Source organism: Falco rusticolus, chromosome 4 (genome assembly GCF_015220075.1).
Source record: "Falco rusticolus isolate bFalRus1 chromosome 4, bFalRus1.pri, whole genome shotgun sequence".
In the NCBI taxonomy this organism is placed as follows: domain Eukaryota; kingdom Metazoa; phylum Chordata; class Aves; order Falconiformes; family Falconidae; genus Falco; species Falco rusticolus.
The window spans coordinates 16,438,829-16,464,223 of NC_051190.1; the positions used below are offsets into that span (position 1 = coordinate 16,438,829).

Genomic DNA, 25,395 nt, shown 5'->3' on the forward strand with positions numbered 1-25,395 from the left:
AACATGGCCATTTCAAGAGAGGTGTGAGTAGCTGTCTTAGTAATGTCTCCCTTTGCACAGGGGTTCTCCTATTAAAAATGCTTCAGAACGATGATTTTTTTTTGTTTGTTTTGGTGGGAGAAGTACATGCTGAATCAGACTGGTTTATTAACAGCAGGCTTGGCTCCCCTGCATTAGCAGTCACTTCTGTTTGATTTTCTATTTGTCTCTGGGTAGACCCTGGTAGACACATCCTGGTGGCAATGCTCTGGTAGGGCACTACTTTGAGTGAGGCAATGGGCAAGAACAAGAACTTAGTCAAAATAAAACGACTTTTTCATTTACAAGGAAAAAGAAAGTGCAAAATTAAAGGACAATAGGAAGCAACTATGTTACCGACCAGAAATTTGTTTATTAAATTTGTGTATATAGAAAGTTTCCCTGTGAAACATTCACTCCATATTCATGGCTCAGTGCTCCTGGTGGGATTGGAATAAGACACTTCTTTCCATTTGCTTTACAGGGCCAGGGTGAGGCACAAAGCAGGCAAATATCATCTATCATTTAATCAGCAGAACCCTAGATGTCGCTGAGGTTGACTTCACAGCTACCTTTATCTGAGAGACTAAGAGATGGCCTCCTAGATACAACATTCTTAGCAGTCTTCCTTTTCTCCAGTTATTAAACGACTCCTAATTTAAGGCTCAGTCCTCATCCAGTCCAAGCAGTGCTGATAGGCAGTGCTTCCACCGACACTTTTTCCATTACAAAATAATGTTCTACACAAACATACTTTGTTTGACACCAATAAATCAGAGCAGCTCTTTTAATCATACCCAAGACTAAACTAGGACATTTTTTTTTTTAATGTTATAAAATTTGGTGACTTTTCAAAGAAAACTTTTTTTTTTTTTTTTTAAGTGGCACAGTCAAGCACTCCCTGTTCCTGGCAGCAGCTCAGAAGCGCTCTGAGAAATGCATCTCTTGTGGCAGTTCTGACCCACATGGAATCAAGAAACCTTGGAAATCTCATGGGAGATGGATTTTTGTGAGTTTTCCAATTTAAACAGGTGGAGATAAACCAAGATAAGCATCTGAGACAGATCTGCAACATGTGGAAGGTTCATCTATAACTAGAACTATCTGCATTCATTTTTATGGCCTTATCCTTTCCTTGAAATATACCTACAGGCACTTGATTAATGGTGGAGAGAGTTATGTAAATGAATGAATGGGGAAAATAAATGTAGTAGAAAGAAGCCTTCATTCTTAACTCTGACAAATGCTAGCTTTCCAAAGGAGAGACTATTTTAATTGGCCAGCTGGTGCCTCGGGATGGGTTTGAAATGACAAGGAGAGGATCTTCAAAAGCCCAGCAATTCTGATGCTTTTCCCAGACAGCAGCAATGATAAGAAAAAATAACATAATGCTTGTTTCTGTTACTTAGATATTTCAAGTGTGTTGCTTCAAATTAGCATTTAAGTTCTTCTGCCATGTTCACATGGCAAAAAGAGAAATAGATGTCTTTAACTTCAGAACAGCTTTCTCAAGTCACACCACAGTTCATTTTATGACTCCAAAACACTCCGTGTTTCTTTTACTCCATTTCTTCGTTACCACCTCAACTTTAGCAAGTGTTGCTAAGTAACATTCTACAGGCCCTTATAATTTTGCTACATGACTGCACTATAACCACGCGTTAATACTTCACAAAAGCAGTAACTACCAGCAATAACCACTATATTACTTTTTAAGGGAAACCACAGAACTTTCTCATTATGGTTGTATACGCTTCCGAATTTTGCACCAGTCACCAGGGTAATTCACCATTACTGGAGGCTGAGATGAATAAATTCCCTGGTGTATTTACAGAATTATTGACACTTCTTTCACGTAATAGAAGTGTGCAATGAGTTTAGCTGCGACTCATTTCCCTTGCTTATTAAATAGGGAGATAGGCTGGCGCTGCCACTGGGTGAGTACTTGTTTGTTGTGCACTCCCCCAGTCCCGGTGCGGGCAGCCCTGGGCACCTGCCGAGTCAGCAGTGTGGTGCTGGGCGAGCATCGGTCGGCTGGGTCATAGGCAGCGGTGTGACAGCGGGATGACTGGGACATGGTGGAGACCTCTGGTTAGTTATATGGGCTCTTGTAAACTGCTTCTCCACGTATGATGCCAAGATGTCACCACACAGAGTGGCCGGGAAGACGACAACCTTGGGAGGATGAGCCCCTCAGTGCTTCGGTTGTGGTCAGCCCCTTGACTGTTGATGGAAAAGGGTGAGAACTTGATATCCTAGAAGGCTCAACAGCAATAGGAGGCCACTTACTTGAAGGCAGGTGGCACAAAAGGACATACACCAAGAAATATTTCAGCTTAACTTCTGCGTGAAATAATTCACTGGTCTTAACCAGCAAGGACAGAATCCATGTCTTAAACAAGAGGTGATGATGATGCTGGAGTGGGATAAAGCAAGATGCTTATGAGCTGGGTCCCAACACACACAGAGTTCAGAGGGAGTTTTCCGTCCGCATAAAATTTGAGAAGTCAGACATATAATTACTGTGAAAAAAAGAACCATTTTTCATCCTTTTCAGTCTGTGGTAAAAGAAGTTAAAGGAAAAACAAATACCTTTAATAATTTCAAAATGTTGCACTTTGTCATCAATCTCAATTTGCTGTAACGAGCCTTGCAGGAAGTTCAAAAGCTGCAGTGGGACGAAAACGGGCTTCAGGGATGTAGGGCATTCCAGAAACGTGGTTCAAATTGTGCCAGATAATGTCTCAGCTTTAGCAATATTTTACTATTAACCTTATTCTAAAGTGGAGACATATGCATGCATGAGCACATGTACATCTGTACATACACATATACATATAGAGCACACGTCTGTGGATGCTGCTGCATGTTCATACACACGCACAAATGTATCTGATGTCAAAGGGAACAGGGTCCTTCAACCGCTCTATGAAGGTTTAATTTCGTATCTACTGTTATTCCTGTTTTGCTGGGTTGAAGGCCTAGTATTTACATGTTTCGTTATAACATTCCCTCTCTCTCAAGGAACAGACTGGTTTGCCATGTTCAATAAAGTAATGAAACATAGAATGAATCTTTCTAGTGGAATAACTCCATGAAGCCATGTTCTGTCTTATCCTCACTCTGTGCTGCGATTTCTTTAAATGTATCTTTGTAGCAACCAAACTAGCCATAAATTAGTCATGATGATATTACAGCTGAATTTAATTTCAAAGTCTCTCAGCAAGTTGTTAAGGGTTTCTTGCCTAGGTCACTCCTGAGGAAATTTGAAAACTCTGGTATGATTTATGAATATTGCTATATTGCTAGTATACAAAAGGCTATGGGGAATACAAGCACATAAACGTCTGTTTAATTCCGTTCCAATAAAAATTTCATTTCTTATAGCAAAATAAACATGTAAATCAATGTTTAATGATTCTGTTGTTTTATTACGTAACTTATAATTTGTCTTTAAACATCCAGGCCAAGTAAAACCTAAGACCCTGCTCACTTTTGTTGAAACATAATGATTTAGCAATTAGACCTGTTCTGCAGAGGTTGCTTCCCTGAATGGCATTCATAATGCAATGTAAGAGCAGAAGGCCCAGGAAACAAAAAGCCTTGTTTCCCCTTTCCCCCATGTACAAATACATTAGCCCCATTATTAGCCATTTTTCAATCTAAACTTCCCCCACCCCCCCACCCCCCTGAAATTTACTCAACTGTCAAGGGATAATCAATTTTCTAAACTTGCTATACCATCAGTGTTCAATTTCAGGGATGCTTTTACCTTGAAACTTGTACAAGTTGCATGGACATAAACTCCTTCTGTTCCTCATCATGTAACCTATTCCTAATAATAATAATCAGTATTAATTCCTTTTTAATGGAATGGCAAATGGCCACTAGTGAGGAGAAGAGGTCAAAAGAATTGAATTTTGGCCCTTTTTTTGCCAAATTATAAGCTCATCACAACTCTAGACTCATACTAACCACCTGCTGAAGATCCAGCTCTGCTTTAAGAGACTGAAGTCCGTGGGACTTGCACAAGTAGGAACATGGTGACATTTTGCAGGATCTGGCCATTGCAGTTAGTAAGCACCACGTCCTCCTGGCTTTTGGAATGCTGTGCAATCAAAAACCTCCCTCGCACTGGTGAATGAGTAACCTCCTAAGTCGGTATCATTTCTAATTTATCAAAGGTCCACATACATTAGTTTCTTAGCAATACTGCACACATTTCTTGATCAGTGGGAGGCAGTAATCCCAAAGCTTAAATAGGTTTTCTCTTGAACATATTGTTGACCTTAGGTAAGTCACTTAATCTTTCTTTCTTTCTCTGTTTTTCTGTCCATAGAATTATGATAATATTAGCTTACATCACCTGCTGAATAGCAGTATTCAACACAAATAGCTGATATGAGATTAATATTTCTGAAGTACTCTGTTGCTGAAAAATGCTGTCAGTCCAAAGTGTATGCTACTATAATTATGGTATACAATAGAAATCAGGAAGCTAGGCGTATATTCTTGTGCCAACCTTTATCTCTGCTATCTGACTTCACATGTACATGTCCAATGGAAAAGGGATTTGAAAATTAAAGTGTCCTTGAAACTAAACTAGAAACTTTCAACCAATGGGGAATGTCTATCAATGCCTGTCTGGGGCTACTACCAGTTTCTTCCAGCTGGCTTTGTCTGATTTAGTTGCTGCATGTGCCAAAATCCACCATTCTGACTAGTAAAGAGTGGAGGGACAGCTTTGAGAAAAAGATTGTGGCAGGTCAGAGTATGGGGGGGTTTGCAGAGACCCTCCAGGGTTTTGGCTCACCACGTCTGCCACAGCCACACACCTGATGATGGTAGAGCAAGAGGTGACAACAGTCCTTCCATCTCCACACACCCGTCATCCTGTGCCTGACAAGGGGACCCAATGACCCGTGCTGCAGCTCCCTTGCTAATGAATTAAAATACATAACTATTCTATTTGGCTTGAAATTCCCAGAAAAAGGAGTGACTGTCCTATTTTCTTCCATCCTCAGGCAAAATATTAATCTGATTTTTGGAGGTGAGCACTACATACCTCATGTCAAATACTTGTAGAAATCTTCATGCAGATCTTCTGCCACAGCGCAGGAGGAGCAAGGAGCTTTCCAATACTCCTAAAAGAGGAGAAAAGTATTTTTTCTTTGAAACTCTGAAGTTTAAAGAAGCAGCAGAGCCAAAAATTTAGAATGAATGAGATTGCACTTACCCTAAATACCTGCTGCCTTGAATGTCCTCCCTCGCTCTTCTGTGTCTGCTTAGCAGTAACTTTCTCCCACCTGGAAAATGCCCTGAACATTCTGGGCACTCTCAGGAACAAGGAGTGGCCCATGTGCCATTCAGTCACAGCAGGTCCAAGGCACTTCTGAAAAGCAAGTCATTTTAATTGTTTCACTGTTGGGTACAAAGTGGAACAGTAGGTGAAGCAGGTTGGGTTGTTTGGGTTTTTTTATTCCCAGCTCAACATTTCCCCAGGGAATTCCTCCAGATTTCTCAGCATCCCCACAAGCAATGTCATGGTGCAGCTGTACTGTGTTATACCAACCAACCATGTCCCCACTGCCCTCTAGGTTTGTACACCTTCGAGTAGAGAACAGCATTACACAGCTGCTTTGACTAAAGTGTGGGTCAATTTGATTGCATGCTATTTTATTATGTAGATGAAAAAACACGGGCTGTTAGCTTTCTATAAAATGAATGAGGAAAAAAAACCCAGAACAACAGCCTGGAGATAAAAAGCCCTAAAGTTCCAGAAAATGTCAACTCCAAGAAATGCGGTGGGTGTAAAAACCACAAATTAAGCTTCACATTCATATATAGCATCTATGTTTGTTCTGAACAATGCTCAATGGTGAGAGCAGGGAACCCCGTGAGCACTGCCTCCCACTGCGGACATGCCTCCCATTCCCAGGGATGGGCAAGAGCCACCCCTTCCCACAGACATCCCTGCAAAGCCACTGTCCGCTCTGCGTGGCACTGGGGAGGAGGCTTACTTCCTCTTTGCAAAGCCCTTTCCAGCAGGATGGAGGTGGGCTTTGCTCTGGATACCCCTCTAGGCAGCTTGTGAACAGGTACCAGACCGGATCATTGGGTGTTGGTGTTACCTGTTGCACTGCAGAAATTAGTGGGGAGCTGCAGGAGCCACTGCCTTGCTCCAGATCTAGTCGAGGACTGGGGTGGGCTCATTAGCCTGAGCCCAGACTACATGGCATTCACCCAAGACAAGGGGTGAGAAAATAATTAGTCTTTGTTAATCTATAATATGTCAGAAGAGAACAGGAAATGTCAGCTACGTTGCTAATATTTGCATAACACCGTTCATTAAAAACCTACTGAAGTTTGACTCAATTTCCACATTAAAAAAGAAATCAAATTAGAGATTTTTTTCAGTCAACCTTCTTCAAAATTTGACCAACACAGATTTATCTTTTTTTCTTTTTTTTGAGGAAAAAGACTTTTGACAACTTAGGGAAAAAATAAAAAAAATATTTAGAGTGAACATCCTCAGCTGTGCAAGATCTCCGTAGCAGCCAAGGTATTACAGAGGTTATAATGCACCGAGTGCTTTAGGGGGAGGAAATGCTTTTGAACAGGCTGTTTTGAAACATACGGTCAAAGCATTAGAAACTAGTTTAAAAGAAAGGCTTTATAAATATTTGGGTTTATGAGTCGGTGTAAGACTTCAATGAATCAGTGAGTGGAAATGAAAATCATTACATAAACCTATTTTCCTATGTCCTATGTTGTTTTGGAAGTCAAACTCGATACTATTACATCTTGCAGAGATGACAACCATGTATTAGGACTTAAAATCTTCAATCCTTTCAGAAGACATTATAAAACTCACTTGCACCATGGTATTTGAGAAAACTAAACACTCGCCCACCTTCACGACTTTCTCAGAGAGGCTGCATGGCAAGTGCACTTAAATCTTTCAGCTGAGATGCAAGCAGTTAGAAACAGCTACTGAATTGCTGGCAACGTGAGCTAGTGTTGAACTAATATGAACTTCATGCAAATTTTTGTGTTTGCTAGAATTGCCGGTTGGGGCGAACTTGTAGTAACAGGCTTGTCGGAGATCTGCCAGGGGAGTCTCTCTGGCAGGCTGTGAGCTGCAGCTGGAGCCGCCTTTTCTTGAGTTTGCTCTGAAGTCAGGACATGCTTGCGCAGCTCAGCTATAAACTTTCAGCTGGAGAGGAGACAGAGAGGAACCCAACAGCCCTGAAGCAGCTGAATGTCAGGCTAATCCCAGAGCAAAGTCAAACCTTCAGTGAAACTGCGAAAGTGAAAAGTTTATGGAGGTTCAGACTGGGTCTAAGCTCATCTCGTCCAGGCTGAGGAAGGTGTAGACTCAGGAGAGAAGAAAGCACGCAGTTTCTGCTTGTTTTAACAACCATCTGGGCTGCTTGTAGTCAGAAAGACATCTCCACCCCTAGATAAGAAGATCCACCACCTCCACAGAGCCACACACGTGGAGCTCCGCTCCCACCAGACAGCATCTGAGTCCATCCCTCCATCCCTGCCTGCTTGACCACCATCACAGCAGTGAGGCAAGTTTTACAGGGAGGAATAACACCTTAAACCCTTTAAAAAATGAAGAAAAACCAACTGGACAAGCTTCATCAGCTACACAACTGAGTCCAACAAAGCACACCGCAGTCCTCACAAACTTGGTCTCAGCAAAGATAGTATTTGGGCTTGCCTGTTTTTCAGCTCTCCCAAGTAAAGCAGCTGTCATTGTTCCCTTAAAAAAGTTCTTCCCAGTTCACGGTCAGGACAATTTCCCTGATATTTTGCCAAGAGTTGGATAACAAATAGCCAATGAAACAAATAACAAGATCAGGCCAGAAAGAAGAGAGGAAATATTTAAAAGGAGGAAAGGGACAAATGAGTCTTCAGAGAATATGAGCTAGAGAGAATGCACTGAGTTTATGTCTGGTACATTTTGCTTCATTTCCAGTAATTCATGCCCTGTATGACTTCTAGAAACAGATAGAAGAAATAGTTACAAAAAGCACACCAGCGGAGCCATTGCAGCCAATGAAAAAGTGGATTCAAGATGAGTGGGGAGAAAAAGACAAGATTTCTAAGTTTTGACAGCCAAAATAGGTTGTCACTGGGCCAACACATAGAATTTTGCCCTTCTAACTTAGTCTCAAGAAAGCAAATAGGATCATTTCTTCTGTCCCTGATCTCTCTGTCCAGAGGATTCCCTCCACCACTGCCATCCTGGAACTGGATGGTCCACAGACCTCAGCCAGCACCTTTGGACTGCATTTCTTTTTAGGATTTGAACAGTGGTTGGTGCATGGCCAGAACTAACCAAACCTCCAAAGACAAAGTCCCCCAGCAGATGCCGTGAAGGTAGGAAGCCTGTCAGTGTGCCCAACGCGAGGTGTCCCAGAGAGGCAGTGCCACCTCTGCTGTCAGGCTCTCCGAGAGGCGCAGCAAGCTTATTGCTGGCCAACACCAGGTTTGACACTGGAGAGGACTTTGGAGGAGTTCAGGAACAAAAAATGTAGCAGGAAAGAGGAGACAAAAAGAAAATTATGAAAAAGAGAAAATGACAAAAAAAACCCTATACTGTGCAAAATTTGCATATAAATAATAAAATAACGTTCTGTTATAGAAACATTACGAACTAGCAGTAGCTGCTTATTAGCAGCATCTTCCTAGGACATTTCCCACATCTGTGTTTTCCATTAAGAAAGAGTAACAGCCTCTGGAGCACACACTGTTCTGTGTGCATCTACCCAGCGACTGTGAAAATCAAAACTGTCTGTTACACAAATATTGGGAAATAATTCTCTAGATACGTTGTGCATGTATTCACAAGTAAAATATGTAGCCATACCAGTCCATGCACACTAACCACTCCGCTTCTACGTGCAAAAGAGGAGCTTGAGGCAGTATTTTGGAGGAGACCAAGCTCTGAACTGGCAACACCAATCCATTGGAACTGTCACTGCCAAACAACAGCATAGCAACAGCCATCCAAGAAAAGCCACATCTTAATTCCTGCTTGAGCTGGTTTCAACAACCTTCCTCATCCGTGAATCCAGAATATAACACAGACAAGAACGCTCTTAATTCTCACTGCCTAATGCATCGTCCAGGGAAGCTCAGGTGTTATTAAGCCCTTTAAACAATGATATCTCTACCCGCTTCTGTCAAAAAGTCACCTAGAAAGTTAAAAGCTGTATCAATACTAGAGAGATACTTTCCTAATAAAGTTTTCATGCGATTGACATTTTTGGTTCAATTTTGGTACAAAGGGAAAGACTCAAACTCACACATGCAAATGGAAACTTCAGGTCATACATGTCAGCTGATTGCCAGTTGTATTCTTCTACAGCACAAGCTGGCAGTAAAGAGTAGAAAAATCTCTAATTCTGGTGAACAGACATTATAGTTTATTAAACCAGTTCACTGTTAGCTCAACAATGCTTTGTTTCTGTACAGTATTTTTTTTTTTTCTGTCTTAACAATATCCATATCAATTTTATGGGCAGGGTTCAGATCAAGAACATGTGCTGCTAGCTGGAAAATTGCATTTGACCTCTGATTTTCCTTGTATCTTTTCAGGTTTTGTTTTCTCTTAAGCTTAAAGACACTTTCATTAAAGAAATTATTTCCTTTCTTTGGGAGGCTGAATCAAAAGCCACTAAAACCAGCGAGAGTCTTTCCATTAATTTAGTGAGGCTTTACATTAGACTTTCAATTACAAACAGTAAGTGTAGAACTATAAAGACACTGAAGATAAAGGAGAGGGGAGCCGGAGGTGGAAATGTTTTATGAACATTTACAAACCTCTAAGGTTTCATTTGGCTTTATGTTAAGTTTAGGTCAAAGGTTTGGGTCAGCTTTTGTTCTCTTCAGTCCCCATTTGCTCTGATCTTCTTTTCCAGAGCAGGAATCTTGACAGATGCACTGTGAAAAGGGAAAAAATGGTTTGAAAAGCTGGACCCAAGAGCTGCTAGAAGTAGAATGATGAAGCAACTGCTTTGCAGTTTGTTTTCACATCACACAGACTGCAATTCCCTCAGATAAAGTAACGCAGCATCTGAGTGAACCCTGCAGATATTTGAGGGAAACATAATTAGAGGTCCACATCATGGTCAATGTTCTTGCTTGGCATCTCCTGCAATTCACCCCAACGGTGACAAATGGCAAGGCTGAGTTTTAGGACAGTGCCATGCCCTGAGGCAGAAGCATTGGCTGGGTTTGCCACTTGTAAAACCATTCAGTTGGGGACAGTATTTTGTTGACCAGTGACAAAATGCAGTCTCCCACAGGGAGATGGATCACTCGTCCTCCAAAGGTCACAGGGCTCCAGCATGGCAAACCCACCATCCCCGCCAGCTTCTGCTTTGCCCTGACCTGGGACGGGCGAGGTAACGAGAAGAGGATTTTGGCACCTGTGACACAGAGATACAAATACCACAGCTCCATAAGGAGAGATAGCATCTTCAGGTTAATTTATTATTAGGTTTTTTTTAATTTTTAGATGATATAGTGGGAAAATCTGAGCAGCTTACTGGCACGTCTTCTCGTGAACTTCAAAGGTAAGTATGAGTTGAAAACAATTACTGAATTTAAATGAATTATGTTAATCAATTGGACAATTTGAGGTGGGCAGAGGCGGGGGAGTGTGGGGTGTGAAAGGCAGCTGGTACCTGGAAAGAAGAATATGAGCAAGCAGAGGTGATAAAATCACTAGCCCTGGGGGACAGCAGGAGGAACAGGCATCTCTCAGTAGCAGAGCACTAAACGTGGTGCAGTCACAAAACAATTCTTTCTGCTTCACCCCCACCTCCCTGCTGCTGCCCTATGTCCCTGCTCATCCCCACCCCAGCCACACCAGTACGGGTGTTTGCAAGGCCCCTCTCTAACCCGGACCACTGAGAGCTGAGTTAACACCAAAACTTTCTGCGCTGCTCAGATGCAGGCTCACTGGATGGGGCTGGCACGTTACATGTGCTTTGGCTCAGATTCATCCTGTTAAGTTTAGGTATTTAACCACAAACTAAGTCCCTAATTCCCTTGAAATCCTTCTCCAGCAATCAGAGAGAGATGGGCACCCCCCGGGGGCAATCCCTGCTGCTGGGGACATAATTTTTCCCTCTTGGCACTGCCCGTAGTGGGAGCCAGGACAGGTCACCCCGCTCAGCCCAGCTCTGGTCTCACCGCCTCCGTTCAGAGGCTTTCCCGTCTCGGCACGGGGGTAAGGACCATGGTGTGGCCATAGAAAAACAGAGACAAAAACAGGTTTCTGACCTACTTCTTGGCAGTAGACAGCAGTGAGGGCGGCTGCTGGAGCTGAGGGGGAATAGATCATAACCATGCGAACTGCACGGATGGGTTGGTGAGCCAGGAATGATGTTGCTTCTCCAAGCTGGCTTTTCCAGCTTTCCTGTTTAAGCCTCTTCTCCCTCTTTTTTCCATCCTTGACACACAGACCTGGATGATTTCCCCCCTTTCATTTTTGTTGATGTCGCATTTTCTTCTGTGTTTATGTGAAACAACATTATTTTCCATGAAAATGGCAATTTTTTAAATCAGCTCAAGACAGTTGCTGTCTTGCAACATCTATTTTGAAGATAGCATTTAGAAAACATTTTCATCCATGAATATTTGAAGATTTTGTATATTCAAGCCACTTTCAAATATGAGATTTTTTGCATCTCAAGGGAATGGCACTGTAATCTTTTATATTAATCGTTCCCTTTCTGATTTAAATTCAGACATACCATGGATTTATATTACTACTTTTCATCAATAGCAAGCAATTTCCATGCTAGCAGGCTATCAGTGACATCTGCACTGAACAACAAAGAATACCTATTCTTTGAAGAGTTTTCTGTAGATAATTTTTAACTTTTTTATTTCTAGATTATGCTTTTAATTATCAATGTTCTTTAGTGTTTCATCTTCCACAGAAGCTCCTAATATTTAAGACATGTTCTTTTCAGACACCCACAGTTTTTTGCTCATGGAGGCTAAGCAGGCTCCATGGGACAGGCAGCCCTAGATACCTGACAGCTTTTACTCTTGTTTTCTCCAGTGGGATGGTTTAAACCAACTTGGCCAAATTCCTGCTCAGAGCAGAGAGACAGGATGCTGTACAATGCACACATCCAAGCATTCCCATTGTAATCAATTAGTGAGATGAGATAATTTAAAAGAAAACATTTCCTTTGTCCCATACAAATATTTTCATTACTCATTTCAATTGGCTAAACAGCAAAACCAAAGCTTTTTCTTAATAAAAAGTGTGTGGTTTTAAAGCAAATACCGCCAAAAGTAAAGACGCTGGAAATTTTCTTTCTGGGAAGGGTTGGAAGAGAATTGATGGGGAGTTTTATCTTTGGGTCACAGATACTTAGAGCCAGCTGCAGAACTCTCTTTGAAAAAATGAGAACTCCCCTGAGAAAAATAGCAAGTTACCCCTACTGACTGACTCCAAAGAAAAAATACTGCAGTTTTACCCAACATGTCCTGTTTGGTCCCGTTCCTGCCTGGGAAGGTGTTTCGCTCAGAGCGAGCCCGTTGCTGCCACATCCTCCCACCTCAGCCGAGCTGAATCCCAGGAGGCTTCTCCCTGTTGTGTTGCCAGGATGCTCCTTACGCTCCTTCTGTAAACAAACAGGACAGGTCTCAGAAAACTCTGCAAGACACTTTAAGCTCCATTTGCACAGAACAACCTTTTACCATTACAAGAAATCAGGGAAAGAGGACCTAGCGCTCCCTTCGGTTGAGAATCACAATTCTTGGGCATCCTATAGACATAGCTGTTTAGGCTACACTCAAAATACCCCAGTACATCCTCAAAACAGCTTCTGAACTTGCTTGGCTTTAAAAAACATGAGTATTGCTGCTGCTGTTGATGCCATTTGGGCTCAGATTTATTTTTAAAAAATATTATTCTTTTAAATTAAATAATCACATACCCGTACATTGCCCACACTTCTTCAGAGGTTTTGGGGAATTAAATGTAAATGGCTGTTGATGAAACTCAAGCACTGTGTGCTGGTCCTGGAATTCAGAGGCAGCTTTCCGGGATTAGATGTCCCTGGCTAACCTCAGCTGTTAGGAATTATTTTGGAGCTTGGCCCTGGCAGGTGAGGGGGAACCATGAGGAGGAGAACAAAAGGGTTTCTCTCTCTTCTGCCCCTGCCTCCTCCCTTTCCAGCATTGGGCAAATGTGGTTTCAATTCAGAAATACAAATGTCATCATCAAAGCCACTCTGGGGAGGAAGGAGGGGGGGAAAGAAGAGTTAAAAAAAAATCAATTGGATTGCAATTTATCAAGATATTTTTACTGTGACATTGAACTGAAAAGTCTTAACATCCACGTGATGAACAAGTGGGGGAGCTGGTGAGGGGCTGGGGGTGCTGAAGCTAGCCTGCAGTATGCTTGCAATGCAAAGAACTTCCCTGCTGTCCCAAATAGCTTCTAATATTTTGTTTTTCCCAAAGCCAGCTCTTCTCTGCCATGAGTAAACCCGTGATCCCTTGCTACCAGGAGTCTAGGGAAAAGAGCTCCACCTTACATGCTGTTCTCAGAGCACTTTGGGACAGTTAAGTGTTAAAAAACCCTTTTTTCCCCTAACGTTATCCCCCAACTTGTGCTTTTGGAAGTCTCCAGGCTGGGAACATTTTTTGTTTCCTGCAGGTTATGACAGCTGCAACGCAAGGGCTGTATGTGGTGCAGCTCTGACAGCAGCCGTGAATAATGCAAAAGGGCTACGAACACAAGAAGTCACTCTGAGTGCTCGCTGTACTTTCTTAATGTATGTGACATTGACATAATACGCCCCAGGGCATTTTGGATCAGATGGCATTTGCCTGTTCCACGTGTTGGTTTTATGAACAGCAATCAAGTTGTGAAACACATGTAGGCAGCGTGTGTGGCGGGTGGCTTTCCATCCTCTGCATGGGTGGGATGCACACGGCCGTGCTGAAGGCACCGCTCCCAACAGAAATGCCATTTTGCCATCAGAGGAGAGGGCTCCTGCTCCCTGGCAGGGCTTGTGGTGCACTGCCTGGATGCTGCTGCAGGGTGATGGTGTTATACTGTCATTTCATCTGACTGTATAACACACACAGCACCTAGAAACAGCTTTCGTGATACACAGAAGCTCAACCAGATGCATCTTGCAGGAGCTGACACATCAGTTGGATACCCCTCACCCGTATAAGAAATTAAAGCCGTATTTCCCAAGCACACAGGCTGGATAGGAGTGCTGCAGCAGCTCAGCAGAGGGGCAGCCCAAGCCCCTCTTCCTTAGGCTGTCAGGCAGCAACCCATCAATCTGATCCACAGCCCACAGAGCTGCATTAGTGAATCAACAGCACTGAAAAGCTCGTCTCCCCCTCCCACAGCCCCTGTCCTTCAGAAGGAAAAGTCCGTTTCTGTAGGGACAGGAAGCAGGATTAATTCCGCTCTGATTTCCTCCTCCCTGACACCCCATTCCAGCTTTCATCCTCCTATCTGGGCTATTTAGTCTAGAGCAGGGAAGACAGAGAGGAGACATGATAACAGTCCTTAATTATGTAAAAGGCTTATGCAAAGAGGAAGGCAATAAATTGTTATCCACATCCACAGGGAAAGCACAAAAAGTAATGGGTTTAAATGCAGCAGGGGAGAGCTAAGTTCAGTGCTGGAATAACTTCCCGGCTGCAAGGGTCATTAGGCACTGGAGGAGATCACCTGGGGAGTCTCCACTGCTGGTGGGGTTAAAGAAACACATTAGACAAACATGTGTCAGGCATGGGGGGTGGGGGTGGATGAGATGACCTCCTCAGGTCCCTTCTAGCTCTATTTTCTTCTATACCACGGTGACAACGGTCCCAGCCTTGGTCCTTGGCAGCCAGCTGCGGCAGAGCTCCACCTCACCCGTGTGTTTCTGTACAGGATGGCAACCCTGCAGCGGCAGCACGCTTGGCTCAAGGAACCGATGAAGCCACAAGATTGGGTGACCCCTCCAGTCATCACACAGCGAGCACAGCTGTCAGGTCCTGTAGGACCCAGGCAATTACTCTGCTCATTCCTAAATAGTTTCATTGCCTCTTAAACAGTCAGCAGAAGAAATTCAGGAGCCCTAAAGAGCTCACTTCCTCTGCAGCGGGCAAAGGCTCACACTCACAAATGCTCACTAGTACTCTAAAGCAGGGGCACCCCAACAGCCTCCCCCAGAGCACGGGGATGTCCCCACAATCAATACACTTGGAAAGAGTTACTTTGCTCAGTGCAAGAACACCAGACACCTTGGACTACAGCTTGCATTTGCAGCTGGTACAGACTGGTCTTGCACAGCCCTTGCAAGAAGCAGCATCCCCTGAGATGCTGTACTCTGAAATGCACTTCTCACCAAATTGTACTGAAAATGGGACTGATCATCTGTTTACGTAAGGATATCCTTAAGTGCTTTCTGGATTGAGGCCTTACCCAGCTACATTTCAGGCCCTTGGAAGTCAGTAGGGATTGATTAGCCTCTTTGCACGACCTGGGCGCTGAAAGCCTATGTGTCAAAATGAGACTATTTTACTGAATACAATTTTTCTCTCTGTGTTTTAGATAATCCTAGGCAGAGAAGATGGTCAATAACAACAAAACCAGAAAACAGTCCCCCTTTTCTGACCAGCAAAAGGGTGTGAGTGAACCCTAACAGATGTAATTTGTATCATTACTGCTGATGAAGTTAGTAACCTTTAGCAAGGAGACATGGATCAATAGCTACTCGAGAAGATGCAGCTGCAGAGATCTAAATGGGTGTAAATGAGGAAGCGAGGTGTAAAAGGTAACAGCAAAATATTTAAACCAGATGAAAGCTATAGGGTAGGTTAGTGACCTTGAAAGAACCAGGTAAGTGAAAAAGTAAGAGAAGGGCAACAATGATTTATATACTTGCCCTGCACAAATATTACAATGCTTATTGAAGGGCGTAGTAAATTATGAACAAAGTAGAGCTTTATTAGATTAATGACAGAGGAATTTATATAGAAAGGTTGGTGTCTTTGGAAGGTAGGTAAGAGAAATTAGTTTTATATTAACTCTTGTGTTTCCAGGCTTGAACATTTCTTTTTCTGCCATGGAGTAATCTGAGTTATGTTTGGTAATCAGTTTCCAGATCCTTGTGACACCAGTAGGATTCAATGTATGGAAAGCAATGGGACACCAGGAAGGGGTGCCCATGGGGATGCTACAGGCTAGAAGCTGGCAGGTCACCAAGGAACCAAGGACTTGCTTCTGCCGCTGTGCAAAAAAATGAGAGTTTTGGGATTGACCAAGAGGCTCCCAAACCCTTATCGTGATTATCGTGGTGATATCCAGAACCCCTGGTCTTGGATCATACCATGCTGGTGTCTGCAGCAAAGACAGAAGATGGTAACCACCTCCCACAAGTTTTAAATCTAACAAAGCAAGGCAATGCTTGGTAGGACAGCAAAGGGTGGCAGCTCAAAGTGGTCCACACATGGTTGCACAAAAAGGTGGGCCAGGACCTCCAAATCCCTTTTCCAACCCAAATACCTTATCGAGATTAAAGAGAAGGACGTTTCTGTCTGCAAAAGCAAACTTTTTGAACTGGTTTAAAGGATTCTGTTAAGGAAAAAAAAAAAAAAAAGAAAAAAAAGAAGAAGAAAAGTCCACCCTAAATAGTTTTCAGTATGCGTACCTCTGTTTGCAAAATACATGTATTAATCCCAGCCTGTTTATAACAGTGGGAGGGACAAATCAGCCATCACCGTACTCATAATTACACATGGAAATATATTTGTAATCATATCAAGTCCCAGCAGTGACTCTAACAACTTCTTGGACTGTTGCCATCCATAAAAGAGCTAACTCTACAGAGAAAACATTCCGGGGCACAGTTTGAACCAGTTAATTAGGGCATGGTCAACTGCCTTACTGGGACACACCAGCCTGTTGATCAGTAAGGTCTGTGATAGCCTTTTGCTGCAGAAGTGATGAGTGGCCATGCTCTCCTCCAGCCCTAAGGCTGCACTTAGTGAAATCAGTGGCCAAATCCTTACCTCCACCGTCAGGGTAAGGCCCGAGGAGCTGGCACCGTGTGGCATGCTGCTCATTATTCACCACCTGCCATGTACAGGTGACCTGAAAACCTGACCCACAGCCCAGTGAACCCCCTCTGGATCTCTCTGTGCTCCGGATCAAGCCTCAAGAGAACAGTTGGAATGAATGAGCTCAAAGAAAAATGAATTTTTGTGAGTGTATTGCTGATCACTTTTGCACGTTGCTCTTTGCTCCCTGTAAGAGTCCTTGCCCTTGCAGCCAAAGAAAGTTTTAGCTAAGACAGGATTTCAGGTTAATATACATACTCAAAAGATCTGCTTACAGGGGAAAAACAGGATGGGTAAGAAAGAAAAAATATTCAACAGCATCACCACCCACAGAGAATAAATTTTGCAGGTAGGATAGTGCAGATACAGCTATTATGGAAACAAGAATCTTCAGCTCCTTCACATTATTATATTTTTCCTTCCTTGTAAGATTTGTTGAAAAAATAGAATATGCTAATAATCCTCTCTCATTTGTCTCCCTTCAAGTTTTGTGTGAGCAGAGTAACACATTCTGTTTGAGCTCCATAACTCCTATGTAATTATTTTTAGTTATGTTCTCTTTAACCCTCTAAGGGCAGCTAATGAATTAAAGAAAATATATAGTCTCCTTGAGTTACCTACTGTAATTTCTCACCAGCATTAACTTGAATTTAGTTGGCAGCTACACTCTTTTAAAAATCATCATGAAAACTCTTCCCAGTCCGTGTGTGATCTGAGCGAAGTTTTTCCCCATGTCCTGTTGCCTCCACGTTACTCAGCATCTCATCCTACACCATTCAAGGCTCTATCATCTAAAGACCAGAGTATTTCAGCTCTTCCATCTGCAAAAAGCAAAGGATAAATACATATTTATTGGTCAACAGCTGCTGTCCCATGATGAGCTAACTGTGTATGCAGGGGAGGTGGTCCCACGGGACTTTGGGTGAACAACTTGAATTAGGCTGGAAAAGCAAAAGCTGGGATGGGGTCTGCTGCTTCTGCACAACAGTGATACTCTCGGCAAAAGTGCTCTTTTGCCACAAGCAAGTGTAAAAAGAAGGTGTGAGGAAAAGGAGGACAACTCCCTTCACCCCACGCTCCGTCCTTCCTCTGCCTTAGCGTCAGGAGAAATGGAAACCGACGTCTGCCCAGCTTCACCCTCACACCTGCAAACCCTTCCAAGCAGCCTCATTTCCTCTCTCCTCCGCATCCTCCCACAGAAACGGGTCTATCGGTTAAACAGAAGTAATGAGACTGACTTGCTTTGGTGAAATATTTTAAGATGGTCCGTGTCTGTATACAAAAATAGGGGATTTGTTTTCCTAAAGAATCTGAATTTTCTGAAGATTACGGGAAACTTTTTTTATATATATAATTTTTTTTGTAAATTTTTGCCCTTACGTTCTCTTCTTTACAGGCATGCCTCATCCAGATTTCTTCATGGGACATTCAATACTTGCATTCATTCTTCTGATTTAAATAAGAAACAAAACTAAAGCTTTAAAACTAAAGCTCTTTCACCTGACAGTGCAAAAAACTGTTGTGATAACACAACAGTGGAAGATAGAGCTAAAACCCCACAGATATGGAAAAGCATTGCCATTTGAATCCATCACAGTGAAATAAAAGAGCCAATACCACCTTAACATAAAACATTAACAATGTCAAAGTAACAGCTGCCTGTGAAATGTTTGATTTTCGTGAAATTGTTCCCTGCAGAAAATGATGCCATAGAACTTTTTAACTCTACTTAATCAGTGGAAAAAAAAAATCAAAGAAGAAGATTCTCATTTCCTTTTCTAAATGAAAAATGTCCATTTCACGAGGGAAAGGTCAGCTGTTAGGCACAGTGCTGGTGCACTTTAGAGAACTTAAAGTCTGCACCTGGACTTCCTCACATCCTAAATATTCCCCTCCCTCAGTCTGGCTGAGAACTGGTCTTTAAAACTACATTTTTGTTCTTTGTCCTTCCATTACTCTGATAGTTGTTTCTTTCTCTTTTAGAATTTACTCTTCCTGTAATAATTTCTGCATTATATACAATAAATACTGTTTTATGTCATAATACCATCTAGACAGCTATAGAAGTGTTAAATAGCTGCTGTAACATGTCTAATAAATAACCATCTAACCACATTACAAATAACCTCAAATTCAGTCCAATAAATATTGCAATAAATTTATTTTTGCCAGTGCATCTGTGTAAATATTAGTAATAAGGTAGACCAGAAAGGCTAACCATACTAAAGAGCTTTGATTTTGGAAAACCTCTGTGTGCGGGGAGGGCATGCAAAGCAGGGCATGTTTAACTGAACGTTTATGGAAGTTGCATAACCTTTGCATGCATGAAAAAGCAATAGTTTTCCATCTATTAGTTAGCTATGGCCAATACCATTATAAGCAGCTGGAAGCATCTACTGAACAAGACAGCAGTACCTTTTTCTTCTGGATAGCAACCCTGTATCATCTACTAAAACTTCTGAAAATCCTTCCAAGTATTTGGCTGACTATTCCATAGCCTTATCAACAGCCACTGCATCAGCTTTTCTTCACCAACCCCCCATTTTTGCCATCCTTTGATGCCAGAAGCCAAGAGCATCTCAGCTGGAAGTGGCTGGTGTGGCCTTGGCAGGAAGGAGAGGTCTGTCCCCACCTCCCACACCTGATACCGTGCCCATGAGTGCACCACGCAGCCAGCCACCAAGCCTCAACCAGCGCCATCAGCACCACGGTGGCAGGAGCTAGTTTGTCCATCTGTGCTCTACCACATAGGAAAACATTTTTCATTTCCACCACTTGAGTTTGGACACCTTTAAGGATCCTCTCTGGCTTTGTTTTTCTGCTTTTCTGTTAACCAAAACACCACTCGCTTTCTGTGAACAGTGATGACAATACCTGCTGCAGTTCTGCATTCATTCCAGTCTGTTTAGCCTGGTTTAGTTTTATTTCTGTTTATAAACTTAGCAAAAAAAAAAAAGAATTCTGTTCAGAGGAAGCTTTTAATACCACTGTTCAGTCCCTATTTATATCTCCTGGAGCCCTGGGATCAGGAGACAATACTACCTGTTTTCCCATGTGTCAGTTCACGCACAGAAAAAAAAGTCAAGTTATTCAATAGCTCTACTGTTAAACAAAGGATGCGCATAAGCATCTGCATAATCTAATATTTTCTATAGGGTCAGACTAATGGGTTGCATACTCCACATTGGTTCCTGACTTCTCAGTTCTGGTAAGGACTGTGGAGGCACACAGATAAGTTGTGAGAAAAAGGAAACATTTCTTCCACATCCCACTTCAGTCATCAGTGATGCACGTTGAAGGTACTAACGATTACCCATAGGAACTGAAAATTTGGGCAAAGTACTGTAGATGTGAAAATAACAATTTTCCTGGAGCCTGTGGACCATGGCAGAAACATCATATGTACTTACACTGCCTTGGGACAACAACTCACAGGGAGCTTGGAGTCCTCATCAGCTACATCAGTTAACAAGAACTTCCCAGGAGCTGGCATACCTGCAAGAGAAAAGACCAAAGCTGTTTGATGTAATAGGTAATACTATCACTCTTTCCGTTCCCTCCGTGGTTGTCCAGCCTTAGACTGCTCCACTCTTTCCCCATACATCCCTCCACAGGGTTCTGCAACATGTTCTTGCACTTGACAGTATCTCCCATCTCTGTAGATATCTGAGCATGGAAGGAACAGTCTTGGACCGTCTCAGATTTTGATGGTGCCATCAAAATCCACTCCATCTTCTCCAGTTTTCTGCGTTTCTGCCCAAGAAGAAACCTGGCACATATGTAAGTGCTGAGCCCATACAGCTGGTTTCTGCAGGTGGGATCTAGTTCTTAATTTTATAAATAAATACCACACAGACCATATTGGCATGCTGTCATGTTCCATCCATGTGGCATCACAAAGAGGGACAGCTTTTGGGAGAAGACTGAGACGCCTCTCAACTGAGCACTGAAAGGTTCTTAGCAACACACAGGATGGGCAGATTGGAAGCAGAAAAGTGTGTGGGCAGGTACAGAAGATCCTTTTTCCATTTACTGCTTTAAAGTCTCATTAAATGTGGAGTGTGGATGTAGGGAAGCGTGAGCCTCAATTAATAGGTCAGAGCCTGCACATATCTAATCATAAACCTATTTGGCCCTAGCCTAAACATCCTAATCTTAGTCCAAAAATATACAAGTCTGCCTAGAGTGATGCTAAGCAATGGTAGCCCATGCAGCAAGTTGCCAGCCTCAGACCATCCACGTTGTTCTTTCAGTTATCAGTTTATTTTTTGGACATTGAGACTCCAGAGGCTACTCGCTGCAGAGCAGTAAAGCACCACGGAGGATACGGTGATTTGTGGCAAAACACTTCAAGGACAAGGGGAGCCTTTTCAATGATTTCACTGTCTGTCTGTCTCCACATGATGTGCTGGAAAGGTTAATTTGTTTTGAAATCTCCATTTTTAATTTGCGTTACTGATCAACCTAGCAATTATAAATGTTAATCTATTCTTCAGTGGCCTTAAATTCAGAGATTGAGACTATTGAACTAAATAAAAATTCTATCCCTTGCTGTGATTTATTAAGACTTGAGTGATTCTGAGAACCCACTGAGTCAGAGCACCGATATAAGCATGCTTTCAAGGCACATCCTTAATTAGTTCTAAAGCAGGACGAACCAATTTATATCGCTTTGATTTAAATCAGTTTTGTTAATTGTGGTTTAAATCAGAACCAGAAAATCCCAATTTAGGTGACTCAATTTCCATTGCAGTTGTGCCTTCCAACACATATTCATAAGAAACTGTTTTTCTCTGAGGCTGACAGCTAATAGAAATGTTTAATTGCAAAGCAAGGTAGCTTTGAGGTTGTATTTAATATTTGTTTTTGTTAGTAACAAGAACACTTTAAAACCATACTTACATTACTCTATACCTCAGCAATTATTTTGGGTTTTGATTTTTACATTTAATTTGTGAGGAAACAGGACATGGCGCTTCTGGTCACCTGATTAACTTTTTAATATGTGCTTTGTGTCATGCTGTTCCTGAACAAAAATATTCAGAAGAACATAATCGTTTAAATAGAACTACATTGTGCCCTGCATATTTTAGGAAATATTATCAAAATATTCCTTGCGTTTTGAGGCAGCTGGTGTACCTAACAGTGCAAATATCAGCTGTTAACCAGCTGAGCTTTCCTTGCTTCCGCATTCTCCAAGATCAGAATTAGTTAATCTCAGACTCCTACACACAGCTTTTACTCAGAAGATGGAAGAGGATAAACAAAGTTTCCTGTTCTTTCAACTCACAGTTGTTTTCCTAACTTGGAATATTCTGGTCAGTAAGTATTGTTAAGCAGATAAAATAAAAAGAATAAAATGTTCTTTTTGCACCTGCAAAAAGGCTGCAGCTGTCAAAAGCTGGTTTATTACTCAAGAAGCTCCAATACCAGGTGTCTAGCTAGTAATATCTCTCATTCAGTGACTTGACAGTCAACCATTACTTTTATGTAAGGGCTTATTAACAAGAAAATACAATTATATTTTAGGCATTCGTAACAAATTTAGACTGCCATAATTCTAGAATTCATATCTTCAAGTTTAATTTTAAGAGAAAAATACTTAAAAATTAGAAGACGCATGAATGTGTGTTTTAAAAATACACAAGGGTTCTTATCACTAGGAACAACTGACAACAGGACAAGAACCTGAATAGATTAATTCACATCTATTTCAGAAGGTGACACAATAAAACCACAAAACCACTCTAAATATTTTCCTTTTTTTTTTTTCCCCCCAGAGGATTTTCTTCCCACCTTCAGCCGAGAACAGAACCTATCCTGGTCTGAGACAATATTTCCATCACAGAAACACTTTGCTGGTGTACATAATACCTTCTACCACAACCTGAATTTTGCAGGAAGGGCTATGCACAGGACACCATTGTCTTATCAATAGGAAAGAGAATTGGAGAAGCTCATGTTTTTGCTGCATGATAAAGTATGATTTGCACCAGTTATACCTGATAGAGAGCTTTTCATTGGCAGGCTGGTATAAATAGCCACAAGGGACTCTTCTCCACACACCATCGTTCTCAGACAACATGGCAGAAAAGGCACAGCCCTAAAATCAAAGCATTCTTTGTTAATCCAAATACTTTTCCTAAATTCTATCTAAACCTCTACCCACTTAAAAATTAGTTCGCTAAGTTAATATGGCTGCTGGGGAAGTAAGAGAGCTTTCCCACTTAATGACTTGGTGCAAGCCTGCAGCACGGTTTGGTACTGCAGTGACTTGGCTTGGTTGCTCCCATCCCTGCTGGCAGCGGCAGGAGCAGGGCATCACCACTGACTGCTCACCATGACACCTCAAAATGGGCTTTGGAGCTGGATGCTAATTTTTCCCCAAGTTATTCTTAATATTTGGCACTAGGAAATCCTGTTCCATGTGCCAAAAATCTGCAACATACCAGAAGTCAGGCAAGGGAGCTCAAGACAGCAGTCTTCACTGAGGGTACACACTAGATGTCCTCTATAGCCAGCCCCCAGAGCTTGTAGCATTACGCACATTTTCAAACAGTTTTCTATAATAAGAGGTATTTGTTTTAATCTCTACACCAAAGTGCTGAAGATGATATTGAAGATATTACCTGGTACTTAGTTACCAGTGCTGACTGATACCAGTAAAAAAAACACGCATGTTGCTCCTTACCTCCTGGAAAAGGATTAACTCCCCAGTAGGGTAAGAATTTGAAACTAAATTAAGCAAGGAAGCAAGTTAGCTTTTCTCCAGTTCTGTTTGCAGCACAGAAATATGCACATTAAAAAGGCCCAGAAGCACTAGGAGCAGGCAGTGCACACCTGGGAGGGAGCAGGACAAACAGCCAGCCAACGTTTCCGTAAGGCCCTGCAGAAGTGCTTCCCAATCAAATAAAAACTTGGTAAGTAAACATAAAGTTTGCAGAAGGGTAAAAGCATTTCTGTGGAATAGTTGTTGCTTATTCTAAACTTCAGAACAGGCATAAACTTAAGAGAGGTGCCAAAAGCAGGAACTGAAGAGCTGTCACCATGCTGCAGCTAAGGATGTACACCCACGAGTTCCCCTTAGCAACATCTCCTTTTCTGCTGAAAACCATTGTAGTTTACAATTCCTCTATACAAGCATCAGCCTACCTGGAAATGACAACTGAAATGTGCAGAATAGGCAAAAGGGATCAGTAAATATCTCAGTCCTGCGTTTGGAGAGCTGCACGATACATTCAAGACCAATTAAATACTTTAAAACCTTAGCAAGTACCTGCAGGAGTTATGTCTGCTAAAGCCATCAAGTCTGCAAAACTTGCATAGAAGAATCTTGCAAGGGGAGGCTCTTGACTCACTGATGTAACTTTTAATGTTTTGGAAAACATAGGAAATTCCAGCAATCACTGAATCAAGTTTGAATGTCTTTCTGAAAGATATGCATTAGTCAAATATAAACTGTTAAGCAAATATAGGGAAAATTTAATGCCCTGGAAGAAATAAACAAGTGATACTCATCAGACTAAACAACCTAGCTGTTCCTTCTTGGCCTTGTACTACCTCTGCAATCATTGGAAAGCAATCATAAAGAAAAGTTAGAGAAATTAAATAAAATGGAAATGGGCTTTTCTCCCTGCCACTCATGCCTGAACCAGTGCGGAGCAGCCTGGAGCCTAACGTATCATCTTCCTTTAATCCCTTCATGCTGGCTGTGAGAAATGCAATAGAAAACCCGCTGTATCTGGTCATCAGGAAGCCGCCTCTGTTCGAGGATAGCTCATTTGCACAAAGCTGAGGAAATCAGGCTGCTGCTCCAGGCAGGGTGTGTCTGGGGAACCACTGCACACCCCCTGAGCCCAGCAGCCAGGTGGGTCCCCAGTTTTGGAACAAGCTCAGCATGCCCCAAAAGAGCCGGTGCTCAAAAGACACCAAACATGGTAAGTTTCATCACAACCTGATACCAAATCCAGGTCAGATCTCCCGATAACTGCATTGTTAAGAAATCAGCTTCATGGTGGAACTCATCAAGAAGCCTCTGCTAGCAAGATACACCTCCTGCATGGAGAGGGAAAACAAAGCAAAGTTAAACTAGCTGACATGAGGAAAATTGAGAAGCTGTAATTCATACAGAGCTGGCCCAGAAATAATCAGATTCCTAACTCCTTTATTTGTTCCTGGACCAGATCCATTCTGACCAGATAAACTCCTCCTCAGCGCAATACATATTGCTGCACGTTGATGTAATGAAGTGATGGGTCACGC

General features: G+C 42.2%; 1 long non-coding RNA gene across 1 annotated transcript in view; it reads right to left on the minus strand.

Annotated features, from left to right (window-relative positions):
- Positions 1–409: 409 nt before the first annotated feature.
- The window catches only part of LOC119147750, a 37,733-nt gene continuing 12,747 nt past the window's right edge, over positions 410–25,395 (minus strand). The window contains exons 2-8 of the long non-coding RNA XR_005104138.1: positions 20,544–20,628; positions 17,768–17,954; positions 12,534–12,680; positions 9,856–9,975; positions 5,255–5,410; positions 5,084–5,162; positions 410–2,540 (exon numbers count right to left, since the gene is read on the minus strand). This is a non-coding gene — a long non-coding RNA (uncharacterized LOC119147750). The remainder of the gene's footprint in view (positions 2,541–5,083; positions 5,163–5,254; positions 5,411–9,855; positions 9,976–12,533; positions 12,681–17,767; positions 17,955–20,543; positions 20,629–25,395) is intronic.